Genomic DNA, 13,791 nt, shown 5'->3' with positions numbered 1-13,791 from the left:
ACAATGTGGCACCAGGGGCCGGTGAGATAGCATGGAGGTAAGGCATTTGCCTTGCAATCAGAAGGTGAGTGGTTCGAATCCTGGCATCCCATATGGTCCCCCGAGCCTGCCAGGAGCAATTTCTGAGTATATAGCCAGGAATAACCCCTGAGGTAAGGCATTTGCCTTGCAATCAGAAGGTGAGTGGTTCAAATCCTGGCATCCCATATGGTCCCCCGAGCCTGCCAGGAGCAATTTCTGAGTATAGAGCCAGGAATAACCCCTGAGCATTGCCGGGTGTGACCCAAACCCCCCCCAAAAAAAAACAAACAAAAGCAATGCGGCACCAGGCATAACTATAAACACACAAACACACACACACACACACACACACACACACACACACACTCCAAAATGCACTTAATTCTTCCAACTTCCCAGTACTACTGATATGACTAGTTTGCATATCAGACACCAGAAACATTGGGGGGAAGGAGTATAAAGCTTCAGACTGAATAAATACTTGAGCTGTACAAGTCTTGCGTGAGGTTATGATAGTATAGTGCATCTCCCATGTAGGACAGAAGGAAGGAAGAAAGAAAGCAGGAGGGGCACACATCCACTCCATGGAATACCACACACGAGCAGACATTCCACACCACCTTTTCTTTCTTTACTTTTCTGGTTTATGGGTCCTATTGCAGTACTCAGGGGTCACTCTTGGGCTGTGTTCAGGGGATCATGTAGTACGCAAGATTAAATCTGGATCCTCTGTATCCAAAGCATGTGTTGCATTCCAGAGTTCTCTTTCAGAGACTCCAGTTTCTTCTGTATAAAAATGGAAATTTGGAGCCAGAGAAATAGCAGAGCAGTAGGGCATTTGCCTTGCATGCAGTCGATCTAGAACAGATGGTGGTTCGAATCCTGGCATCCCATATGGTCCCCTGAGCCTGCCAGAAGCAATTTTTTTTTGGGGGGGTCACACCTGGAAGCACTCAGGGATTACTCCTAACTCTACGCTCAAAAAACACTGCTGGCAGGTTTGGGGGATCATATGGGATGCCGGGATTTGAACCACCATTCTTCACCATTTGCGTGCAAGGCAAAAATGCCCTACCACTGTGCTATCTCTCCGCAACCCCAGGAGTGATTTCTGAGTGCAGAGCCAGGAATAACCCCTGAGCGCCACAGTTGTGACCCAACCCTCCCCCCAAAAAAGGAGACTTAGGGGGCCGGAGTGATACCACAGTGTTAAGGGCGTTTGCCTTGCATGCAGCCAATGTTGGTTTGATCCTACAAATGGTCCCCACCTACGCCATACCAAGAGTAACCCAAAACAGAACCCCCTCACAACAAAGAAGGAGAAAAAAAAAACATATTTTTGTTTTTTAGATACAAAAAAGAAACACCAAGAGGCAAGGAAGGTTGCTCAATAGGCTGCAGCACACACCTTGTGTGCTGGAACCCTGGTTCAAACCCTGCACCTTAGGATACCAAGCACCATGAGGAGTAATACTGGAGCACTGCCAAGTATGGCTTACAACAAAACAAAACAAAAAAGAGGCAAAAATCCAAAGTAAGAGACCAACAGTTACCCAGAGGAATGAAAAGACTTCCCCACTGGTTATGTGTTTTCAGACCAGAGGCAAGTCCCCTTTTACCACTGAGACATGATGATACTGACCATGAGCAAGCACAGCCAATGATTGTGTGTAACTTTAATTATCAGGGGACTGGCGAGATAGCATGGAGGTAGGGCGTTTGCCTTGGATGCAGGTCAGCGGTTCAAATCCCGGCATCCTACATGGTGCTGCCATGTGTGACCCAAAAACAAAAACAAAACAAAAAAAAGGGGCCGGAGAGATAGCATGGAAGTAGGGCGTTTGCCTTGTACCCAGAAGGACGATGGTTTGTGTCCCGGCATCCCATATGGTCCCCTGTGCCTGCCAGGGGCGATTTCTGAGCCAAGAGCCAGGTGTAACCCCTGAGCACTGCTGTGTGAGACCCAAAAAAAACAAAAATAAACAAACAAAAAAACAAAAACAAAAAAATGGGGCCGGCTCGGTGGCGCTGGAGGTAAGGTGTCTGCCTTGCCAGCGCTAGCCTAGGGTGGACTGCGGTTCGATCCCCAGGCGTCCCATATGGTCCCCCAAGCCAGGAGCAACTTCTGAGCACATAGCCAGGAGTAACCCCTGAGCGTCAACGGATGTGGCTCAAAAAACAAACAACAAAAACAAAACAAACAAAAAAAAAAAACCCTCAATTATCACCAGAAAGGCAGGGGAGTAAAAGAAAATAAGGATTTTTTTGTTTTGTTTTGATTTTTGGGCCACACCCAGTGACGTTCAGGGGTTACTCCTGGATCTACACTAAGAAATCACTCCTGGGGGCCGGAGAGATAGCACAGCAGCGTTTTGCCTTGCAAGCAGCAGATCCAGAACCTAAGGTGGTTGGTTCGCATCCCCGGTGTCCCATGTGGTACCCTGTGCCTGCCAGGGGCTATTTCTGAGCAGATAGCCAGGAGTAACCTCTGAGCGTCACTGGGTGTGGCCCAAAAACCAAAGAAAATATTGCAAAGGAAGGTCTTACACTTCATGGCACATTTTATTTTTACTTAATGGTCATACTGGCCTATTTATTCTGAAAGGTTTTTTTTTGGGGGGGGGGGCACACCCAGTGATGCTCAGTGTTACTCCTATGTGCTCAGAAATAGCAACTGGCTTGGGGGAACATATGGGACACAGGGGGATCGAACCGAGGTCCGTCCTGGGTTAGATGCGTGCAAGGCTGCCCTCCTCAACCCCTCCAGGAGAGATCCTTGGGGGTGGGGGTAAGGAAAGAAGGAAGGGAGGAAGGAAAGGAGGGAGTGTTAAAGGGAAGAAGGGAGGAAGAGGAGAATATGGGAAGGGGGGGAGGGAGAGACAGTGAAAGAGACAGACAGAAAGCCAAGCAGGCATTCACTTTCCCAATTCCCCACCAACTGTGGCCCAGTAGAAAAACGAAGGCTCCCAGAAATATATAAAGCACCACCTTGGATGTACTCTGACTGACAGGATCAGCATATTCTCTCCTTTTTGGATGTAATACCCAGTTCACAAGAGGACCCAAGAGGAGTGAGTCACACAATAGTGAATGCTGTTGGCAGAAATGGATATGAAAGAATTTCACTTAGGACTTAAAAGGAAGTGAGGAACCTGGTAGAAAGTCTTGTCTCAGTGTAGAGAACACAAATATGGTCAAAACCAGAAAGCTGATAGAAATAAGAACATTAATAATGTTTCTGCTGGGGCCCGAGTGAGTAGGGGGTTTGTCTTGCCTGCAGCTAATCCAGGTTCAATTTCCAGCATCCCATAGTCTCCTGAGGCCTGCTAGGAGTGATCCCCCACAAAAAAAGAGGATCCTTCTTTTTTTGTTTCATTTGGTGCCTCACCTGGTGGAGCTCTGTGCTCAGAAAATGCTCCTGGCAGGCTCAGGGGATCATAGGAGATGACGAGGATCAAACCCAGATCATCCCCATGCAAGGCATATAACCTACCACTGTACTATCAGTCCGGCCCCCCAAAAGAGAATCCTTCTTAGCTGGATGTATCCTACCCTCAGCTGTGTAAAAGGCAATGGAAAGTGAATATTTGGTTAAATAAAATTCAGAGCACACACTGGTGGCCTATCTTCTTCTTTGCATACAGTAAAACTGAAGGAAGAGCTAAGCAAAAAAGAACCTATTTTTTTTTGTGTGTGTGGTTTTTGGGTCACACCTGGCAGTGCTCAGGGGTTACTCCTGGCTCCACGCTCAGAAATTGCTCCTGGCAGGCACGGGGGACCATATGGGACGCCGGGATTCGAACCGATGACCTTCTGCATGAAAGGCAAACGCCTTACCTCCATGCTATCTCTCCGGCCCCGTAACCTATTTTTGATGATCTGGGAAATTCCCATACTAGACTGAAAAAAAAAAATTAAAATATGGGGCCAGAGACTTAGCACAGTGGATAGGGGTTTGCCTTGCACATAGCCAAACTGGGTTTGATCCTCAGCATTTTATACAGTCCCCCCCGCCCCCCAAAGCCCACCATGAATGATTCCTGAATGCAGAGCCAGGAGTAAACCCAGAGGGCCATTGGGTGTGGTCCCAAAACAAAACTCAACTACAACAAGAGATTCACTATCAGGAAAATGTACTCTGGAGAGAAAACCAAAGTATGGTGACCATTTTTGCTAGTCAAATAAATTAGGATTGTGACTCATGAATCCCTCAAATATCTCACGGGAGCCAAGATTAGTAGGCAGGCAAATCTGTGCAAAACTTATCTAATGGAAAGAATCCTGTCACATATACAAGTGACCCATGAGATTTCAGCTGGCAGTTTGTACTGAAAGGAAGAGAAACCAGATGAAATCAGAGAGAGCTGGGGCTCCCAAAATTCTACAGGAAATAAGTTGATTATACTTAGCTACAAATGTGCTTATCTTCAAGAAAAGAAACCATGACCTTTAGAATAGAGGCCTGGGCTCAGAGGCCAAAGCCCCTCGGTCCAAATACTGGAGCCACCAAATCTGTGGTAAGTTACAGCAGAGGCAGAAAACTAATTCGCTGCCACTCTAACATATTTATTTGCCTTTTCTGGATTTCTTGCTTTTTTTTCCCCCTTGTACCAGAGATTGAATCCAGGTCTTGTACATATAAGAGATGTGCCTGTCTTAACCCCTGGTTCCTTTACTGAATATTTCATTAAAAAACGCAATCTTAAAAAAAAACAAAACAAAAAGCAATCTTGGGGTTGTTGGAACAATAGCACAGTGGTAAGGCATTTGCCTTGCATGCAGCCAAGAAAGGACAGACTGGAGTTCGAATCCAGGCATCCCATATGGTCCCCTGAGCCTGTCAGGAGTGACTTCTGAGTGCAGAGCCAAGAGTAACCCCTGAGCGCTGCTGGGTGTGACCCAAAAACCAAAAAATAAATGAATAAAATAAAAAATAAAAATAAATAATGCAATCTTAACATACGACCCTTTTGTAGGGGGTTGGTTTTGGGGCCATTCTTGGTTGTGCTTAGGGATTACTCCAGAAATCACTATTGGGGGTTGGGGGACAAGATAGGATACTGGGAATCGAACCCATGTCAGCTACATTCAAGACAAATGCCTATTTGCTGTACTTTTTGGCCCCTCATGACTTTTATTTCACTTAACACATTTTCAAAGTTCATCCATACTGTGGTGTCGATCTATGCCTTGATATTCATTTATGTAGCAGATAATATTCCACTGTTGGATAAACATTCCTTCAATCTCACCCCACTGCCATCCAATCCACTCGAGCTAGTTATGCCTGGCTGTGTTTGAGGCAACTCCTAATTTGGTGCTCAGGTGTCTGGAATGAAATCCAGAGCCTCACACATGCCAGCAAGTATTCTACCATTGAGTCACATCTCTGGCCCCTATTCACAGACTTTGTAAAAATCAGTTCATAGATATTTAGGTTGTTTAGATCTTCGGTTGTTATAAGTGAACAAGTTGGGGGAAAATATGGACATATCTGGCTTTAATTTTTTGAGGACTCATCATACTTTGTCCCACAGTAGAAACATTATTTTCCTGGCATTGTATGAGCTTGATTCTTTATATCTTCAACATATCTGTCTGTCGTCTTTCCTTATTAGAGCTATTATATATGTGAAGTGCTATATAATTGTACTTTTTTAAGCCTACAGCACCCGGTATTTCCAGGCAGTCTCCCATCCAAGTACTAACCAGGCCTGACCCTGCTTAGCTTCTGAGATTAGATGAGATCAGGTGCATTCAAGGTGGTATGGCCGTAGACATAACTGTAGTTTTGATCTGTACTTCTCCAGTGATTAGTGGAGTTGAGCATGTATTTACTTCGAGGGGAGAAATTAAAAGGGGGGTTGGGGACTATATCCAACAGTGCCTGGCCCTGCTTGGGAGATCTCCTTATGGAACCCACTCAGGGCATGTGATACTGGGAACTGAACTGGGATGGTTGCAAGCAAAGCAAGTGCCTTAACACCTGTACCATCTCACTGGCCCCTATGAAGTTAAGCATCCCTTGATTTTGAGCCACACCTAGCAGTGCTCAGGGTTATTTGTGGCTCTGACCTCAGGTATCACTTATAGCAGGGGATCAGGGGACCATTTAGAGTGCTGGGGTTTCAAACCAGGGCCCACAAGTAACTTCACCACTGTACTATCTCTCTATTCCTAAGCATCTTTCCAGGTAGTTGGCCACTAGAATTATTTTCCTGGGGAAAATGTCTATTCAAGTCCTTTACTTGCCTTGAGTTGAGGGAGATTTGGGGAAGAGGGCGCACCTGGGTTACGCAGAACTTACTCCTGGCTCCGCACTCAGTAATTACTTCAGGCAGTGCTTAAGAGTGCCAGGGATTGAACCCAGGTCAGCTATGTGTAAGGCAAATGGCCTTCTTGCTGTACTATAACTTGACCCCAAGCTGAAGGGTTTTGTTTGTATGTTTTTGTTTTGGGCCCACACTCTGCATTCAAAATTACTTCTGGGGGCCTGAGATAGCACGGCGGTAGGGCATTTGCCTTGCATGCAGCCAAGCAGTGGTTCGAATCCCAGCATCCCATATGGTCCCCCAAGCCTGCCAGGAACAACTTCTGAGTGCAGAGTCAGAAGTAGCCACTGAACATTGTTGGGTGTGACCTCCCCCCCCCAAAAAAAAAAATAAATAAAATAAAATAAAATATGGCAGGTTCAGGGGACCATATGCGATGCAGGAGATTGAACCTGGGTTGGCTGCATGCAAGAAAAACGTCCTACCCTCTATTGCTCTGTCCCCAAGCTAAAGCTTTTTTGTTTTGGTTATTTTGGGGCCACATCTGGCGGTGCTCAAGGGTTATTCCTAACTCCGTGCTCAGAAATCACTCCTGGCGGAGCCGGAGTGGTAGCACAGAGATAAGTGCATTGCCTTGCACACTGCTGACACAGGATGAACGCAGGTTTGATTTCCGGCCTTCCATAAGGTTCCCCAAGCCAGGGTTGATTTTTGAATGCAGAGCCAGGAGTAATCCCTAGCGCTACCAAGTGTGACCCAAAAATTTAAAAAACAAAATAAACATTTCCTAAACCAGGTTTAAAAAAATATGCTTATATTTTCTGAGAATTTTATATTTTAGCTCTTAAATTTAGTTTTTAATTCATTTGGGGGAAGGTGGAACACACCTGGCAATGTTCAGGGATTACTCCTGGCTCTGTGCTCAGGAATTACTCCTGAAGGTACCTGGGAGACCATATGGGATACTGGGGATCAAACCTGGGTCAGCTGCATACAAGGCAACCGCCCTACCTGCTGCACTATCTCTCTGGTCTCTTTAATTCATTTTATTTATTTATTTATTTATTTTGGTTTTTGGGCCACACCCTGTGACGCTCAGGGGTTACTCCTGGCTATGCGCTCAGAAGTTGCTCCTGGCTTGGGGGACCATATGGGACACCGGGGGATCGAACCTAGGTCCGTCCAAGGCTAGCGACGGCAAGGCAGGCACCTTACCTCTTGCGCCACCGCCCGGCCCCCATTTTATTTATTTTTTAATTCATTTTAAATTAATGTTTTCATATATCATATGAAGATGACATCCAATCTCACTACTTTATATATGGTAATTCACTTTTCCCAGCACCAAAAAACTGAAGAATACTCCCCATCACAATCTTTTAAAATCCTTGATTGGGGCCGGAGAGATAGCATGAAGGTAGGGCATTTTGCATGCAGAAGGATGGTGGTTCAAATCCCAGCATCCCATATGGTCCCCCAAGCCTGCCAGGAGCGCTTTCTGAGCGTAGAGCCAGGAGTAACCCCTGAGTGCTGCCGGGTGCGACCCCAAAACAAAGCAAAACAAATAAATAAATAAAATCCTTGGGGCCCGGAGAGATAGCACAGCGGCATTTGCCTTGCAAGCAGCCGATCCAGGACCAAAGGTGGTTGATTCGAATCCCGGTGTCCCATATGGTCCCCCGTGCCTGCCAGGAGCTATTTCTGAGCAGACAGCCAGGAGTAACCCCTGAGCAGCACCGGGTGTGGCTCAAAAACCAAAAAAAATAAATAAATAAAATCCTTGGTTTTCTTTTTTTCACTGTTCCTTGTTTTTATGCTCCCCTTACTTTCTATGTCATTATCACTCTCTCTTTGATTAAAAGATAGCTTTGCAGTGTATTTTAAAATGTCAAAGTATGAGGCCAGGGTGGGTTCCAGTTGCAGACACTTGCCTTCATGAGTGACATTCGGGTCTGACACCAATGGTGATGTCATGGCACTACTGGGTCTAAACAATACCAGGGGGTTTTCCTCAACAATTTAAAAAAAAAAAGGAGGGTAGAGCAAAAGTTTTCCAGCTTTGTTTTTTTCCCTAAGATTGGGTTTGCCATTCTTTCCCCATCCTTTCCATGAGATCAGTTTGCTAATTTCTACAGTCTGTTTGGAAATGTTTTCTATTGTATTAAAAAAATGTGCCTAGGCCAAAATGATAGCACAGAGAATAGGGAGTTTACCTTGCACAGGGCTGACCAGGGTTCAGTCCTGGCATCCCATATGGTCCCCTGAGCCTGCCAGAAGTGATTTCTAATCACAGAGCCAGAAGTAACCGAGTGCCAATGGAGGTGGCCAAAATAAAAGAAAACAAGACAAACAAGAAAAGTCTCCAGTCCCAGATAAGCAGTTCAGAAAACATTGCATCTTGATAAACATTGTGTTGTAATTCATATCTTAACATATTTTTATATATAAAATATCTTTGGCATTCATAAAATGAATCACAGGGGGGGTAAAAATTAGCTCCATAGTAGAGCAGTTGTCTTGCATGTTTAAGGCCCAGATTCAATCCCCAGCATGGTAATAAAATAAAACCTTGGGTCAGAAAGCTAGCACAGATAGCATGAAGGTAGGGCGTTTGCCTTGCATGCAAAGGACGGTGGCTCGAATCCCATATGGTCCCCCCGAGCCTGCCAGGAGTGATTTCTGAGTGTAGAGCCAAGAGTAATCCCTGAGTGCTGCCGAGTGTGACCCAAAAATCCAAACCGCCCCACAAAAAAAAGAAAGCTAGCACAGGGGGCCGGCGAGGTGGAGCTAGAAGCAAGGTGTCTGCCTTGCAAGTGCTAGCCAAGGAAGGACCGAGGTTCGATCCCCCAGCATCCCATATGGTCCCCCCCAAGCCAGGGGCAATTTCTGAGCGCTTAGCCAGGAATAACCCCTAAGCATCAAACGGGTGTGGCCTGAAGAAAAAAAAAAAAAGCTAGCACAGGGGCCAGAGAGATAGCACAGCATTAGGGCATGCCTTTCATGCAGCTGTCATAGGAGAAACCCGGTTTGATTCCCGGCATCCCATTTTGTCCCCCAGCCTGCCAGGGGTGAGTTCTGCAAACAAGTGACCTATCACTGCAACAACAAAGGGAAGGAAACATGGAAAAAATAGATATCTTCAAATTTCTTAAGAGATAAGGAACTTTTGTTTGTTTGTTTGTTTTTGAGGTTGGGGGAACCACAACTAAGTGGTGCTCAGGGCTTACTCCTGGCAGGCTCGGGGCACTGTAGTAGCGCTGGAGATTGACCCTAAGTAGGCCACATGCATACTCACTATACTATTGCTTGAGTCCTAAAACAAAAGAGTTTAAAAAAAAAAACAAATAATAAATGAATAAGGCAGTTATAATTATAGAGAAATGGAGTATGAAAAAAGCAATAAGCATTTTGTTCACTTGGTTATCAAAATAAAAGACTAAGAAGAAGGCTTCCCCACTACGCTTCTATACAAATGTGTTTGCTAAGGGTGGAGCAGGAAGAGTCATCCTACATGTCAAGCCTTGAGACAAAGAACAGCTAAGAAAGTACTCCCTACAATTAGAACTTAGTCATGAACCCCTTGCACCCACGCCTTTCTAGCAGACATGAATTGGAATGCTTCTCAGGCCCAACTTGTGGTCTCTGAAGAATTGTTCCTAAACAGGGACAGATGTATCCAGATTTGGTCAAGGTCCCTTAAAAAGCCCGAGGGCAGAAATGTGTTGGCTTTAATCACATACACAAATATACACATTAAGGACCCTCTTCCTGCACAACTAGGATTGACCCTCAATCACTCCTGGGATGTGATCTTTTCTTCTGATGTTCTCAGGCTCCCTGGGTCCTAATTTTTACCTTGACCAACCAAAAATGGAATGGATTCCATTCTATTACTACATTACTCATTTCTACACTGTGAACAGACACTGTGGAAACTTCTGCATGAACAAGAAAGTACTGGCAGGCATGAGGGAGCTAGCTCAGCAACCAGTGATGCATACTTGCATGTGCAGAGCCTGACTGCAAACCAGGAAATACATGGGTATTTCCCAGCCATCATCATAGCTGGGTGTAGCCCTGAAAGCAATGTCTGATGTGGTCCCAGTGGCCCCTGGCAATGCTAAGCCCAAGCAATGCCCAGTTGGCTGAGTTCCATCAGGTTCCTGGAAGCAGTGTCCTAACCAACTTCCTCCCCCAAAGAACTTTAGTGCAATAGAGAGGGTGTGTTTAAAATAAAAAATTTAATTTAGGGGCTAGAGAGATAGCACAGCGGTAGGGTGTTTGCCTTCCAGGCGACCAAACCCAGGACAAACGTGAGTTCAATTCCCAGCATCTCATATGGTCCCCCAAACCTACCAGAAGAAATTTCTGAGTGCAGAGCCAGAAGTAACCCCTGGACACCACTGGGTGTGGCCCCAAAACAAACAAACAAAAATAAATAAATAAAAAAAATACAAATTTAAAACAATTAAATAGCTAGGCTAGAGAGACAATACAATGAGGAAAGTGCTTGGTTTTTACCCCATATGAATCTCATAGCACCACGGGTATGGTCCCTAAGTACACAGCCAAGAGTAAGCCCTGAACACAATAAGTGTGGCCAATTCCCCCCACCATGCCCACCAAACAAAAACAGTAAACCATAGCAAGGACCCAGAATCCTGAGTTCTCATCCTGGAATGGCAAACCTTCAGAAATTGTTCCAATGGGGCTGGAGCAATATAGTACAGTGGTAGGGCATTTACCTTGCATGCAGCTGAACCGGGATGAACCCAGGTTCAATCCCCGGCATCCCATGTTCCCCCAAGCCTTCCAGGCGTGATTTCTGAGCGCAAAGCTAGGAGTAACTCCTGAGCGTCGCTGGATGTGCTCCCCCCAAAAAATAATGTTCCAAGTGTTTGAAGTTCTTATTATCCCTATCACCTACTACCTCAAACAGCTATCTTTATTTCTTCAGCCTCCTTTAGGCAGAGTAAAGGTAAGATACAGAAATTAAGAGTGTCAAGTAATAAAAATGGATTTCTGGGTGCATGCAATTGACCTGGGTTAGATCACCACACTCCATATGGAGCTCAAGTCTCACCAGGTGTAGTCCTTGAGTACAGAACTCAGAGTAAACGCTGAGCACTGTCAAATATGGCCCCAAACCAGAGAGAGCATGGAGGTAGGGCATTTGCCTTGCATGCAGAAGGACAGTGGTTTGAATCCTGGCATTCCATATGGTCCCCAAGCCTGCCAGGAGCGATTTCTGAGCAGACAGCCAGGAGTAACCCCTGAGCACTGCCGGATATGATCCAAAACCCATAAACAAACAAACAAACAAACAAATAAATGTGACCCCAAAACCCAAAAAAAATTTTTTTTAAATGGTTATCTGGGTGTCTTACTTTAACAGACTGGAAGCAGTTAAAGATGTGGTTACTTTATTCTCATTATCATTAGTCATGAGGGAAATATGAATCAAAGTCACAAGATACTACTGCATATTCATTATGATGACTATAGTAAAATGTCTTCTTGAATACAGTACATGTGAATAAGGAATAAAAAAACTGATGTCTGAAATCCTGTTGGTAGGTGTAAGATAGCAGCCAAAACAAAGACATTCCCCCATCTTCTTTCCTTTAAGCCTCTCCCTTTGATATGTAAAAGCCCACCTGGATGACTTTGCCAGTTGAATTTGTTTTGAGAAAATAAAGAAAGAGCATTCTGGCTTTGGCACACTCAGAGATGTCACAAGGCAAGAAGCAAATTCCATGATTCTTTCCTGACTGGCTTAGTTTATTAATCCAAGGCTACACTTCCTGTATCAGACACATCTGCCTGGGGGTGGAAATAACAGAGTGCTGTGATTTCATAATATGTGGGGATTTATTTTACAACTGGTGCTCAAACAGCGACCAGAGGAAGTGAGAACACCCCTACAATGGTGAGTGATTTGATAATCATCATGACCTCCTTCAGATGGACAGTGTGCAGTGCCCTTCACTGGAACAATGCTGCACATGGCCCCTGTTCTGACCTGCTTCATGTTGCTCGAGTATGATTTCTCAGCTCCCCCACCATCCAGGGTAGAAAAGGTCCTCTCAGGCAAGGAAGCGGGCAGTGAAGGGGAGAGAGCTGAAGATTCTAAGCAGCATCTCAGAGGCCGATCCTCACTGCCTTTCTTCTACAAAGTGCTTTGTGCAAGGACCTTGGCCCCCTAACCTGTAGCATCTTATGGAGGTCACTTATGGGATAGAAGCCAAAAAGAAAGGCCCATTGGAGGGGGACCAACAGCAGGAAGATTACAGCCGAAGAACTGAAGGCCTTTCTGTCCTAGACCACCTCAGCAGCCTGCCACAGAAGTTGGAAATGAAGAAGATGGAGAATCCAAGCCCAACTGAGAAGCTGATTTCAGAATCTCCTGCAACTTTCTTTCTTTTTTTTTTTTTTTGGTTTTTGGGTCACACCCAACAGCGCTCAGGGATCACTCCTAGCTCTACATTCAGAAATCACTCCTGGCAGGCTCGGGAGATCATATGGGATGCAAGGATTCGAACCACCTTCCTTCTGCATGCAAGGCAAGCACCCTATCTCTATGCTATCTCTCCAGCCCTGCAACTTTCTTTAGGTTAATCTCTTGTCCCTACTTGCATCCGGTCATTATATTGCTAGTTAAACTGTATGTTCTACCTGTATAGATTTTATAGCTACTATTTTATGCTATGCCGCACTGCAAACATAACAATTTGCATCCAACTTTAGCAGTTTAATATTAGTTTGCACAGTTCTGAGAAAATGTATAATGTTACATTTTTAATAATTCTGAGCTATTCTAGTGAGTGTTGCCCAACTGCTGACCCCTGAGCGTCACCAGGTGTGGCCCCAAAAAAAATTGGTACACCAATATTTATAGCAACATTTTTGTAAGAGGCAAAAAAGTAGAAACGGGTCCAGAGTGATAGCACTGTTGGTAGGGCATTTGCCTTGACTCGGATTCAATACCTACCATCCCAAAGGTCCCCCGAGCCTGCCAGAAATGATTTCTGAACACATAGTCTATGATTTCTGAGCAAAGTGCTGCCAGGTATGGTCCAACAACCAATAAACAAACAAATGAACTTAAAAAATAGAAACAAAAAAATAGAAACGATCCAAATGCCCATTAATTGATGAATTGATAAACAATATAGAGCCATATAACAGGAGATTTTCCAGGTCAGAGAGACTGTATAGCAGGTATGGCACTTGCCTTGGACAAAACTGATCCACCATCACCACAGATAGTTCCCTGATCCCTGCCAAGAATGAATCCTGAGGGAAGAGCCAGAGGTAAGCCCTGAGCACAGAACCCAAAAAATACAAACAAATAAACAAAAAACAACTTGGCAGTAAAAAGGGGGCAAAGTACATGCAACAACATGGTTCAAGATGAAACCTTTAGATGATATGTGAGGAGTCTAGAGAGATAAAAGTGGGTAAGGCAGTTGCCTTACAGTTTACCCTGGTTCAATCC

The 13,791-nt window shown here is 45.0% G+C and overlaps 1 protein-coding gene and 1 non-coding gene across 3 annotated transcripts in view; both read right to left on the bottom strand.

Moving 5' to 3' along the window:
• The window catches only part of MED15 (mediator complex subunit 15), an 82,942-nt gene that overhangs the window by 32,926 nt on the left and 36,225 nt on the right, over positions 1–13,791 (bottom strand). The window lies entirely within an intron of this gene.
• Positions 5,682–5,800, bottom strand: LOC125995612 (5S ribosomal RNA). Its single transcript, XR_007491107.1, has one exon. It is a non-coding gene; the product is annotated as a 5S ribosomal RNA (ribosomal RNA).

The sequence above is a fragment of the Suncus etruscus genome, chromosome 17, assembly GCF_024139225.1.
Source record: "Suncus etruscus isolate mSunEtr1 chromosome 17, mSunEtr1.pri.cur, whole genome shotgun sequence".
NCBI lineage: Eukaryota > Metazoa > Chordata > Mammalia > Eulipotyphla > Soricidae > Suncus > Suncus etruscus.
This window is presented reverse-complemented; position numbering and strand designations above follow the sequence as displayed.